Source organism: Silene latifolia, chromosome Y, assembly GCF_048544455.1.
Source record: "Silene latifolia isolate original U9 population chromosome Y, ASM4854445v1, whole genome shotgun sequence".
In the NCBI taxonomy this organism is placed as follows: domain Eukaryota; kingdom Viridiplantae; phylum Streptophyta; class Magnoliopsida; order Caryophyllales; family Caryophyllaceae; genus Silene; species Silene latifolia.
In genome coordinates this window covers 185,961,946-185,975,723 of record NC_133538.1, presented here as the reverse complement: position 1 = coordinate 185,975,723, position 13,778 = coordinate 185,961,946, and the positions used below count along the sequence as shown (strand labels likewise).

At 42.4% G+C, this 13,778-nt stretch overlaps 1 non-coding gene across 1 annotated transcript; it reads right to left on the bottom strand.

Moving 5' to 3' along the window:
• Nucleotides 1-647: 647 nt before the first annotated feature.
• Nucleotides 648-753, bottom strand: LOC141635907 (small nucleolar RNA R71). The gene has a single exon (XR_012540561.1). It is a non-coding gene; the product is annotated as a small nucleolar RNA R71 (small nucleolar RNA).
• Between the last annotated feature and the right edge of the window lie 13,025 nt (nucleotides 754-13,778).

Below are 13,778 nucleotides of genomic sequence, written 5' to 3'. Positions count from 1 at the left end.
CGTTTATTTTATCCGTCTCAGGGAATTTTTATTCCTTGAGGCAGTTCTTATTTATTTTCTTTCAGTGTTGTGTATGCCTGTGTCGGATGTGTTTGATTTAGTTTCAGCTGATTCTGAGCCAGAGAGACTGTTCAGGCATAGACTCCGTCTGCAAAGAGAATCACGAAAGGAAGACTTGAGTACTTTCGAACCAGAGCTTCAGCATTTCCTATTTACAGAAAATCCATCATTTGAAGAAGATACTTCCAGTTCTGTAAACCAACTAGTAAAGATGCCGAGCATTGCTAGTCATTCGGAGCCTAAAGCATCATCAATTCCAAAGGGTTTCAATCTCCAGACTGAGGATGGGAATACATTTGACATCCGTCCTTCCTATATTAATCTAGTGGAGAGAGATCTCTTTAGAGGTGTGGCAGGTGAAGACCCGAGGAAGCATATGGAGGTCTTTATGGACTACTGTTCTACTATACCCACCACAAAGGGGGTAACTCAAGACAAGATTAAGGAGGTGCTGTTTCCTTTTTCTTTGACTGATTCAGCCAGGGAGTGGCTGACTGATTTGGACCGCACAACCGCAGGGGTCACAGACTGGGAGACCCTTCCTCTTGCTTTTTATAAGAGATATTTCCCTCCGCAGCGCACTAATCAGCTGAGGGCCAAGATCACAAGTTTCAAACAGGCACCGGATGAAACTTTCTATGAAGCTTGGTGCCGTTTCAAGAGGTTGGTGAGGTCTATTCCTCACCATGGTTTTGATCCATGGTTCCTGTCCAATCAGTTCTACAATGGGCTATACGATGATCACAGAGCCATACTTGATGCATTATCCAACGGAAGATTTCAAAAGAACACCGACGATGATAAATGATGGGCTCTTATTGAAGAGATGGCGACCCATTGTGCTGAGTATGGAAACCCGAGGTATGGTATAAGAACAGTTCATGCAGTCGATAAGCAAGTTGTGGCTCAGCTGGAAGCCATGAATGCTAGGTTTGATAAGTTGGAGTTACATTCTGCTGGGGAACCTCAGACGGTCCATTTGCTTTCTAGAGGGGAGACTGTCACATGTGAGAGGTGTGGGAGCAACGACGGTCACACTGCTGTTGGCTGTCTTACGGAGAAGGAACATGTCCTTGTTTTTCAACAATACAGGCAAAGAGGGGGTTCCTATTATAACAACCAAGGGGCAATCTATCCCAATTTGAGGTGGATTAGTCAAAATGTGCTCAATCCTACCCCTCCTCCGCAGCAGCAGCAGCCATATGTCCCTCCTCATAAGACTTAACAAGGCTTTCAGAAGCCTCCTTCCTTTCCTACACCTAATCAAGGTGCATCATCTTCTGGTGGGGTAAGTGAGCTAGGTGATCTGAAGACGATGTTGCAGTCTTTGACGAAGCAATGGCAACTGAGTGATCAACAAAAAGATGCATCTATCTAGGCACTTGAAACTCAAGTTGCCCAGTTAGCCGCGAACCAGTCCACAAGGAAACCGGGACATTTACCGTCACAAGTCGATAAGAATCCACATGAGATGGTGAATTTAATCAATTTGAGGAGCGGTTATTCATATGAAGGACCTAAATCAGACCCGGGGAAGGTAACCACTGCTGATGAACAGTGTTTTGTCGAAGAAAAAGAGCTGGTGACAAAGAAAGTACTCGATCGGCTAATTTATGGGGGTCGATCGAGTTAAAGTGCTGAAGAAAGGACTTGATCGAGTAAAATTTCTACTCGATCGAGTGATCAGGAAAAAGATTTTACTCGATCGAATGAAATTTTTGGTCGATCGAGTGATTTTGTTGAAGAACCTGCTCGATCGAATGGTATTTTTGGTCGATCGAGTAATGCTGATAAAGAATAGATCGATCGAGAGCCTGCTAGTGCTCGATCGAGTGAAACGTCGCCTGAAAGACCTCGTTCGAGAGGAAAGAAGTGTTCGAAGGATTTAGAGCTTGATCCGGCAGATACATTGGAAGAGAGGAACAAAGGGCTCGAGATACTCATCACGGTGCCTTTCCCGAGGCGTTTGCAGAGTACTAAGGCTAACCAATAATTCGGAATATTTGCCGAACACCTGAAAACCTTGCAAGTCACTGTGCCATTCGCCGAATTGCTGACACAGGTACCCTCTTACCTTAAATTTATGAAAGAAAATTTGTCGCGTAAGAGGCACATTAACGACCATGAGACGGTAGCTTTGACCGAGGTAGGGACGGCCCTAGTTCAGAATAAGTCACCTCCCAAAAAGTCAGACCTGGGTAGTTTTTTAATTGCGTGTCATATTGGTACCCACTTGATTGATAACGCGTTATGAGATCTTGGCGCTAGCGTGAGTGTCTTACCGCTGTCTCTAGCTAAGAGACTTGGTTTGACCAAGTTTAATTGCACAAACATGACTGTTCAGATGGCCGACCGTAGCATATCACGGCCACTAGGTTTCATAGAAGACATACCTGTTAAGATCGGGAAGTTCTTTATTCCCGTTGACTTCGTTGTACTTGACATCCCCGAAGATGCCCATACCCCTATTATTTTAGGGAGACCATTTTTATTTATCGCCCGTGCGAATGACGTCGGGGCAAGACATTGACTTTTCAGATTGGGGACGAGGAATTGATATTCCATCAGTCTAAGTTCCGAAGGGCTCCCATGCAAACTCAGCCTTGCAATGCCCTCTCTTCTATTGACACTCCAAACGAGAATTTGGAGTATTGTGCTGCTAGTGTGACCCCTCCGCCTCAGGTTGAGAGCAAAAAGGAGGAAAGTTCATCTGGTTTCCTTGCTGCAGGTACAGATGAAAATAATTCAGGAGCTGTCAAAGAGTATTGTGCAATTAATGTCAGACAAAGTGGAAGTGATGATGTTAAAGCCGGTGAGAAAGGAGTAAGGATGAGAAAAGTCCGCGCGTACGTGGACGTCAACTATTCTCCTCTCAATGATTCAAATGCAAGCTCGTGGAAATTGAAGAGGACGATTAATGTTGCTGAGATGACGTCCTCCAGTCAGAAGCCCTCCGAGGGGCTGCTGAATTGCTTCGAGAAGTGAGCGGGGAAATGCCCCGTGTAACAAATTGTATAAACAATTTTTAAATTTTTTGTTGAATTTTATTTATTGCTTTTAATTAGGACAATTATAATTTAGACAATTTTTAGCGTAGATTAGAGACTATAGACTGTTGCTTTATATTTTTGGTATTTTGGGATATTTTTGCGAGTGTTTTTATGCAGGTTTGGGGAATTTTACGCAAATTCAAAGGAATAATAGCAATCAAGAGCCTACACGAGGAAAAGAGCTCAATCGAGTACTTTTTGTACTCGATCGAGTGGATTCTGTTTGATCGAATGATCCCATTTTACTTGATCGACTAAAGCTAAAAAGGGGAGTTCTCGATCGAGTAGCTTTTTACTCGATCGAGTAGATGAATACAAGAATTTCTCGATCGAGCAGTTCTAAACCACTCGATCGAGTAAAATTGGAATTTACACACAGGGAGTCTCTTTAACTCCCTCCTTTGTTTTATTATTTCATTTTCTTCATCCTTAGCCCGTCCTTCTTCCCTATTTGCGATCAAAAAACCCCCAAAATCTTCATTTTTCTTGCCCATTTGCCAAATGCACCACCTACATTGTGTTTATTGTTAATTAATCGTCATTTGCCCTTTACATTCCCTTTGATTCTCGTTGTTTTACACGGCCTATTAGAGGAATTAGGGTTCCGCGGTTTTTCGATAAAAAATCGCCCATTTTGCTTATTTCTTGTCGATTAATTATTCTTTCTGGGTTCTTTTTCATCAAGTAAGTAATCCTTACTCTTCTTTATCCTTTAATTTCTTTAATTTTTGCTTTTTATGAGGATAATCAAGAATCAGGGTTTCGGTCTTTATTGTAGGTCGAAATTTTCGACTATAATTCTGTTTCAATGCTTAATTCATCCTACTTGATGCTTAATTCCCATGCCTCGTTGATATTTGCTTGTTTAACGAATTTTTGTGAGAAATTGGCGATTAGGGGTATTTTCAGTCGAAATTTTCGATTGTAAATTGGCTTTTGCTGCTGCTTTTTGTTTTATTTGCCTCAATTGTTGCTTAATCTACTGCTTCTGTCATCTACCACCCTTCCCCTATTGCTGTCTACCTGCTATCATTCGAATTTTTGAGGAACATTAGGGAATTTTTAGGCTGTAGTCGAATTTTTTTCGACTATTTAAGGGAAGCTCCATGCTGTTTTCACACTGATTTCTTATCGCTTTTCCCTTGCCCTATTTGTATAGGATGAATTCTAGCTCTATGCCTTCTACGAGCTCCACTTCCTGTCCATCCTTGTCTCTGTCTGAGACGGTAGTCCCTGCTGTTACTACCGTCTCCGCACCTGCCAGTACCTCTGTTTTTATGGTTTCTGCCGCCGGTACTGTGTTTACTCCTGGTAGCACTGCTGCTAGCCCCATTTTAGCTACCACCTCAGTCACAGCCACTACTACTGCAAGCACTGCTGCTAGCCTTTCTTCTTCAGTGGCGGTCACAGCTTCAGCCACATCCTCTACTTCAGCCACGCTGAGCACACCTGTCGCGGACTCACCCGCAGTTGCAGCTGCTTTACGGGCGTCTCTAATTCCTCGTACCGTCAGTGGACGGTCTTCTACTTCAGGTTCTAGAGGTCGTGACCGGGGTCGCATTCGCGCTTGTGCTACGTAAGCTCCTAGTACTCTTGCTACCCCTTCTGGCACGGTCACTGTTCGAGGGGACGACTCTCCTGACTCACACCCTCGGTTCCCTCAGGTAATTTTCATAAATGGTATTCATCGTGAGCGATTTTATAACTTAGTTGAATGTGACTTTCTCCCTACCCGATTCTTAGACCGTCCGACACTTCAGAGGCTCGTCTTCTACGAGCCAGTTTGTGAGCTTTTACGGGGCACGGGGATGGCCGGACTCATCACTATGAGTGGCCACACTTTCAGGGAGCTGAGCCTTGAGTTCTTCAGCTCCTTTACCTTCTCCTCAGGGGCACATGACGCTGTCCCTACTAGTCTTTCTGTGTCCTTCCGGTTGTATAACCGGACCTTTTCTATGACACTTGAGGAGTTTGGTACCCAACTCGGCCTTTCCTTTACGGGCACCACTGTTGCCCCTAGAAAGGTCATTAGTCTTCTTTGGCGGGCTTTGGTACAAACCCTTTTTCACGAGCGAAAGCTCGCTCAGGTCCACCTACCCCCCGCCCGTTACTTTCTTAGATTGATGGGGAGCACTATTTTTGGCCGAAAGGAGCCAAACAACATCAATAACAGCGAGCTCTCCATCTTAGGCGGTTACCTGAACATCGACGGCGAGGGTCCCTTTACCCTCAACATCGCTTATTTGACCGCCAGGTACTTCCAGGCTCAGAGAGAGAAGCTCATGGAAATTATTGTCTGCGGTGGCGAAGCCATCTTTCTTGCCTGTTATCTCCTCACCATCTTGCCTCGTGACTTACCTTATATAGACAATGATAGGTATCTGAGCCTAGCTGCCATGTACTCTCAGACTTGGCTGACCACAAACTACCAGACATGGAAAATAGATGGTTCCTTGTTCGTCGACCTTCCTTGTGACACCTTGCCTCGTATAGCCCCTTTGCCCATTGTTGCACGGGGCGCCCGACCACCACCTCTACCTCAGTACCACCTCCAAGTTCGACCTCCTACTACTTTACCCGCCGCTAAGAAGCGGCGTAGACTTGAAACCGGAGAGGGATCCGCACCTTCCACGGGTGGCCAGACTTCCACGGCCACACCTACCCTGATCCCTACTTCTACTCCTACTCCCGCACCCGCCGACCATACACAGCCGGTCCTACCGGCTAATTTTGTACCTCCTCCACCCTTTGAGGCGTACTCGGTCATGGAGCAAGGGCGCCGTGACGGTTTGTTAGTTGAGATTGCAGAGAGACAGGCTCGTATGGAGCGAGACATAGTTTTGACTTTGTTCCCTCTATACGAGTATCACATGAGGCGACACTGTCCGATCCCATAGGGTTTGCCACACCCTTCCTTTTACCGGTACCCAGCTGAGGGGTACTCGGAGTCTGCTAGTGAGGAGGAGGAGGACGAGGACCCGACGGCGGCGGCGGAGAGAGCTCGAGCTGAGCAGAGGAGAAGGAGAGAGCAGGAGGTAGATCCGGACTTCACGGTGACGGTGGAGGACGTGCGTGACAGTGACGAGGAGGCTGACGAGTAGCTGCTGGTCTACTCACTTCCCCAGTTTTCTGGCTGGTTTGGGGAAGTTCGTGTTTTGTATGTTTACTCTCGCTCTTTTATTTATTTTGTCTCCTTTTTAATTTATTATTTTTCATTCTTTATTGGTTGTATATTCCCGTTCCCCTGTATATATCTGCTGGTGTATGCTGGAGGACAACAAGGGCGTTGTCCGTTTTGGTTTGGGGAGGGTATTGCATCCTTTTGAGTTTGCATTTGCATTTGTTTTGCATTCGCGTTTATTTATTTCAGCTTGCATTGTTTATTTATTTAATTGAATATCCAAAAAAAAAAAAATTCAAAAAATCAGAAAATTTCAAAAAAATTCAAAAATATTCACGTCTATTTTTGCTTATAGGTTGAGTCGGAACGGTTGATTTCCGTGATGATATTTCATCTTAGCTTGTCATTTTACTTGAGCCTTGCACTTCTATTGATGGTTGTTAGCCTTGTCATACGCATAATCTACGAGTTTTGGTTCAAATATAGCTGACTGTTTAGACTTGACCTGATAAATTGGCAACCTACTTTACAATTTCCGAGGTTTAGAGCCCATAACTGGTGACATTCCTGACCAAATCATTAGGAATTTAGAGTAGTACTCCTTGCATAGCATGTTCATCATTTTTGCACTTTTATGACATTCGATTTCTTGTCAAATGCACACATTCAGGTTTGTGGTCGGTGTCACATGCAGGGAGGTGGTTGCAAATTTTCCCCTTTTCTTATATTTTTCACCCATTTAGCTCCACTTAAGCCAAAACTTGCCTTTTTTACCCACTAGCTACATCCCAAACTACGCCCGCCTAGTCAAGCTAGTTTAGCATGACTTTTGTGGTATATTTTTCCGTCTGCAGTTTGGCCCGTGTGTATATGATTGGAGTTGGTTGAAATTAAAGAAAGGAGATAAAGAAAGAAAAAAAAAAGTTGAAATTGAAAAGAAAAAAAAAGAGAAAAACGTGAAAAGAAAAAAGAAAAAAAAAAGAAAAAATCATGTTTGTACAGTGAAGAACCAGAGAGAAAAGTTTCAAAAATTTTGAGCTGGTTTCCTTTTTGAGTCCGTCTGTGTTCACTTTTATACTGTGACGGTCTCACTCCTCCGCTTTATTCCATATTTTTGAGGAGATAGTGTAAATGGATGGTGAGTTGTGTGCCAAATGAAGGGCACTTGTACTTTATTTTTCAGTCGGCTGAGAATTGGACGGTCTTATATGGTCCTGTTTAGGAACTAGCTTGACGCTTTTACCTCCACATTACCATAACTTGTTTTGCCTTTTCTCACCTGAACCTCACTATTCCCATATTATTTGTAAGCCCTCGGCTGTGACGAACATTAATGGTTGGAGTGTGTGCATTAGTACTTGAATCATCTTTCATTTTTGTTGCAAGCATGATATGTAGGTCGCAGTTAGGTGAGTGACTGTTTCTCTTTCTCTCTTTCACATATTTTATTCACTCTTTGCTTCATGAGAGAAGAGTGACCACGTGAGAGTCCAATTTTGTTGGTCTTGCAAGGTCGATAGGTTGGCTATATTTCTGAACAACTTATAACTCGTTTGCGTATTGACTACTTAGCTTTGACTCTTAATTTCTGTTGCATTACATTGGTTCAAGTAGACAAGATAAGCCAGCTCTAAGTTTTCATTTCCGTTCCATTAGTTGCATTTTTGTTTACTCGAGGACGAGTAAAGGTTCGGTTTGGGGAGATTTGATACGTGCATTTTGTATAGTCTTTTTAGCCTATTTTAGCACGTATTTCTATGTACTTTCGTACTGTTTATATTGCATTTTGCCCCCGAATTGGCTACTTTGGTTCGTCTTGACTATTTTGCAGGAATGAACGTAAAAGTATAATTATCGTACCATTTTCGTCCTTTTTGCATGTATTTTGAGGAGACGGGATTTTTCAGAGTGAGATCTTGCATTGGAATGCATGAAGGAATGGTCTACGTGGCAGTCGGTCACGAGTTTGAGCTGATTTGAAGGAAGAATACTCGATCGAGCTGTTTTATCACTCGATCGAGTGGTTTCTATGGCATTGGATGGTCGATCGAGTAATATTTTACTCGATCAAGAAGCGCTGAAATTAGAGGTTACTTGATCGAGTAGCAATTCTACTCGATCGAGTAGATTATCTGGAGAAATGCTCGATCGAGTGGTTTCAGACTACTCGATCGAGTGGTTTTGGCTGTCGTGGGCTTTAATTAGCCCGTGAACGTGTTTTAGCTTATGGACTTAGTAATTTTTCTATTTAAGCGCATAATAACTAAGTCATTAGCATCTATCGATTCTATCCAAGTTTTATCTATCATTCATCTTTCACAGTAAAGACTGCGCTTCTCTTTTCCCTTCACTGTAACTTCGTTTTCGGGGTTATTTAGCTCGGATGTGTTTGTTCTTTACGCCGGATTCTTGCGATTGTAATCTCTTTCTCCCTTTTAATATTAATCTTTCTTTTATTCATCTTAATTACTTTCTTTACTTCCTTTTAATTTCTACCCTAATTACTTTTTATGCAATTTAATTATTGTTTTATCATGTTGAATGTTGGTTTATTCCTTGTTATTAGTATTGACAGTGTTAATAGCATGAGTAGCTAATCTGTTTCATGTTGGGATTAGGGAATCTGCGGTAGAAATGTGACGATGTAGTGAATAGGTTAGATGAATTATTTGTGAGATTCTGTCCCCATAGCAATATAACTGTATTTACCGACTTAGTTGAGTGCACGCTTCTGAGTCACCTTTTTAATCTGGTTAAATTTAATCCTGGATCGGAAGATTGGACTAAATAGACCTCCTATGAACAGTAGACCTCCCTGGCGAGGACGGAAGTTAAGTTAGTTGGAGTCTAGGGTAGAAAGTGGATCGGAAGGAACTTTCCATATCCGTCTCGCAGTAATTTATCTAAGTTGTTTACAGTTGAGTCACTGGACTACCGTAGTGAACCGAAATCTTGACATGCCCCTTCTTTATTGATAGTTTATTTCTATTTTCTACCTTAATTGCTCTTTCCGTATTTCTCTTGCTTTAAAGCTTTTAGTTTAGGAAATCAAATTACAACCCCTCCCCCCCCCCCCCCCATTTGTGACCAAATAGATGGATCTTTATGGATATCTTGCCTCCCTGAGGAGATCGGCCTGACTTCCCTAGTTATATAGTCAGTTTAGTTAGTTATTTTTGATAGGTATACGACAGCCCTGTCAGCCAGGGTGCTGAGATTGAGTGAAGTAGTTCAGATGGTTGGTGTATTATTGGTGCACGAATTTGACAGGCTTTACATTTTGAACAATATTCCAAGCAAACAGCCCTCAGTGTTGGCCAATAGTAGCCTGTCCAGAGTACTTTACTTGCCAGGCTCTTTCCTCCTTTATGGTTGCCACAATATCCATCGTGTATTTCTTAGAGTACTTGCTTAGCTTCATCAGACTCTAAGCATATTAAATATTGTCCAGCCTGCGATCTCTTAAATAGAGTGTTATTTATAATAGAATAGGTTGAAGCTCTGATTCTAAAAGCCCTCGCTTGATGCCTGCCCTGAGGTAATATCCCTTGGAGGAACCAATCATAATAAGGTTTGGTCCAAGAATTATTATCTTGATTGACAGGGTTGACTTGTTCAGTTTTACTGATAGCTGGCTCTAATAAATGAACAATCGGTATTTTATCAAAAACTATGGGGGTAAAATCTGAACCTAGGCTGGCCAAAGCATTAGCCTGGGTATTCAGGTCTCTTGGTATTTGATCTATATCAAATAAAGCAAACTTAGCGGTAAGGTTTTTTTGCATATTCTAAATATGAAATCATTTTTGCATCCTTTGTCGTATAAGTTCCCTTTATTTGATTAGCAATTAAAAGCGAATCTGTTTTTACCTCTAAGTTTTGAACACCAAGGTCTAGACATATCTTTAGGCCTGCTATCAGGGCTTCATATTCTGCTTCATTATTGGTGGCTTTGAACTCACCGCTTACAACCTGAGCTATCATGTCCCCCTGTGGCGATTTTAGCACTAGTCATAACCATGTCCCCCTAGAATTAGGTGCTCTATCTATGAACAAAGTCCACTCTTGGTTTGGAGTTTTATATTCTAACTGGTTAACTTCTTTTTTCAGGTCAGATTCTAGGTTAGGGCTGAAATCTACCACAAAGTCTTCTAAGGCCTGTGATTTAATCGCTGTCCTGGGTTCAAAAGTAATATCATTTGTACTGAGCTGGATTGACCATTTGGCCATCCTACCCAACAATTCTGGCTTGCACAGGACAAATTTTATGGGTAAGTTGGTCCTGACTATGATAGGGTGACACTCGAAATAAGGACGCAGTTTAGTACATGTCATAATTAAAGCTAAAACATATTCTTTCAAGTAAACCATACCTCATTTCAGCATCTAATAGGCTTTTACTTACATAATAGATAAGATGCTGATGGCCTTCTTGTTCCTTGACCAGGACTGCACTTACTGCTGTGTTAGTGACAGATAGATATACTGACAGCGGTTCTCCCTTTTCTGGTTTAGCCAGTAAAGGTGGAGATGACAAGTACAATTTGAAGTCCTGAAAGGCTGCTTCGTGCTTAGGTGTCCAATGGAACTATTTATTTTTTCTGAGCAAGTTGTAAAATGTTTTACACCTTTCAGAGGATCTTGATATGAACCGGTTCAGGGCAGCTACCCGGCCTATCAGTATCTGAATGTCCTTGCCAGACTTGGGTGATTGAAGTTCCAGGATGACTTTTATCTACTCAGGGCTGGCTTCTATTCCTCTTTTTGTCACCATGTATCCAAGGAACTTACCTACAAAGAGTCCAAAATGACACTTTGAAGGGTTGAGTTTCATGTTGTATTTTTCCAATATTTTGAATGCTATTTCCAAGTGCTTCATATGTTCTTCTGCATTTTTAGATTTTACTACCATGTCATCTATATAGACTTCCATGATATCTCCTATTTGATCTTTGAACATCATGTTGACCAGGCGCTGGTACGTTGCCCCTGCATTCTTCAGGCCGAAAGGCATGGCTGTGTAATAGTATTTGCCCCGGTATGTAATGAATGGATTACTTTCCTGGTCAGCAGGGTGCATCTTTATTTGATTGAATCCATTGAAGGCATCCATGAGTGTTAGCATCTCATGCCCTGCTGTGGCATCTACCATGGCGTCAATATGTGGCATGTGGAACGGATCCTTAGGGCAGGCTTTATTCAGGTCAGTGTAATCTACACAAACTCTCCATTTACCATTCTTTTTCTGCACAACAACCACGTTAGCACCATTTAGGGTATATTACTTCCTTGATCATACCCATATCCAGAAGTTTCTCCACTTCCTCATTAATTTATCGCATTTCTTTGAGGCGCAAATTTTCGTCTTTTCTGTTGCACAAGCTTAAAAGATTGATCAATGTTAAGTTTATGTGTAATTACATCAGCACTAATTCCAGTCATATCAAAATGAGACTAAGCAAACCAAGATGATTTATTCTTAAGAAACTTTACCAGTTCTGGCCTAACATAATTTGGGGCGTCAGACCCAACTAGAACATACCTGTAAGGATACTCAGGGTCTAGAATTACCCGATCTGTTTACGTCCTGGATGGTGCCACATAAGTGCTCCTGACAGGGTACGGTAATTGCTATGCAAGGGATTTACCTGCCTTGGAAGGTTTCAAGGCCGCTGTATAACATTCTTGGGCTGCCTTGTGTTCTCCTTTGATTATTGCTATGCCCCAGTCTGCTGGTATCTTGATACACTGATGATAGGTTGATGGTACAGCCTTGACATTATGGATCCATGGCCTGCCTAGGATTGCATTGTAGGATGACAAGCAATCCAGGACTCCAAATTTCTCGAAGGATGAGACACCTTCAACATAAGTAGGAAGATGGATTTCTTCCAATGTGCTTCTGGTTTCTCCACTAAACCCTACCAAAACACTGGACTTCTTGGTGATTTGTTCTTCATCAATATTCATGGTTTTCAGTACATCAAGGATGATCAAGTTCACTGAGCTGCCTCCATCTACCCGTATCCTCCTCACTGTAGCAGTTCCAATCTGCATTGAAATTACTAGGCCATCATAATGAACGTTAGGAATCCCTACCAGGTCACAATCACTGAAAGTAATTGATGGGACATGATCCGGTTTACAAGGTGATGTAGTCCTTGGCGTCCTGGCTATCTTCTTTGCTGTTGAACTGGTCAGGCCACAAATTTCCGATCCACAAGATATGAATTTTACTTCATAAATTAGGGGTGGTGGAGGAAGGTTGTGGTCCTGCTTTTGCTCCTGGTTCTCCTTGCTATAATATCCATTTTAGCCCTTTCTTCTGATCAGGTCCCTTAGGTATCCAGATTTCAACAGGTAGGCCACTTCTTTTCTCAGGGTGAAGCAATCATCCGTTGTATGTCCAATGTCCATGTGAAATTCATACTACTTGGAGTTGTCTCTCCTAGGGTTCGGATTTTACACCTTCCTAGGCCATCTGACAGCTGGTCCCATTTTGTCAAGTCGCTGGATCAGGCCTGCAATATAAACACTGAAATTATCTTCGAAAATAGGTAGGAATACTTTAGCCTTACCTTGATACTCATATGCCAGGTTGACTTCTGAATCGTCTGGCCTGGAGTATGGAGTAGGTCTGTAATTGTTTCATTTGTAGCTCTTCCAATTGTTCTTTTCATAGTCCTTTGATCCACTGGATGATCCAACTTTATAGCTTTTGTCTTCTTCCTGCCTGATATATATAAGGGTCATGACCTAGACATCTTCGAAGGTATGATAGGGATACTTAGTGAGTTTATTATATAAATCACTATGAGGTCGTAGCCCCTATCTGAATGCCTCCACTGCTGTTCCAACGTCACACCTGGAAATGGACACTTTCTCCTTGTTGAACCTGGCGAGGAATACCCTAAGAGTCTCCTCTGGCTTCTGCGTAATCCCGTAAAGATCACTGGACCGCTTCTCCAACTCCCTACTGCTTGCAAACTGCTGGTTGAAGTTGTTGATCAGGTTGGCAAAAGAATGGATGCTCCCAGTTGGCAGGTTGATGTACCATTGCAAAGCAGGTCGGGTCAGGGTTGTTCCAAACCCTTTGCAAATGCAAACTTGCCTGAACTCACTTGGGATAGATGCAGCTAACATTTGCTGTTTATAGAGAGCTACATGATTCTGTGGATCTCTGGTCCCATCATAAATTTTCATAGACGGAATCAGAAATTTCTTAGGCAGATCCACTTCTGCTATTTCGTCAATAAAAGGCGACTCAGCATAACTGTCAGGGGCAGCCTCCTCCAAGCTGGCAGGAACTCCAGGTATCTTTTAAAATTTTTCATTTAGTTTCTTGATCTCCTAGACTACTACCATAATGATGGCTGCTGCAGATTCATCAATTTTTTTATTGTTATTGTTTGGCTCACCATCAGCATCAACATTGATAAATTTAGAGCCACTTGGACTCCCAAATCTAGAGAAATAAATGTTTTTGACGATTGATGCAAATGGTGTTCTTTGCTGGAATCTAGAACCTGCTCCTTGAGTTTTTTCCA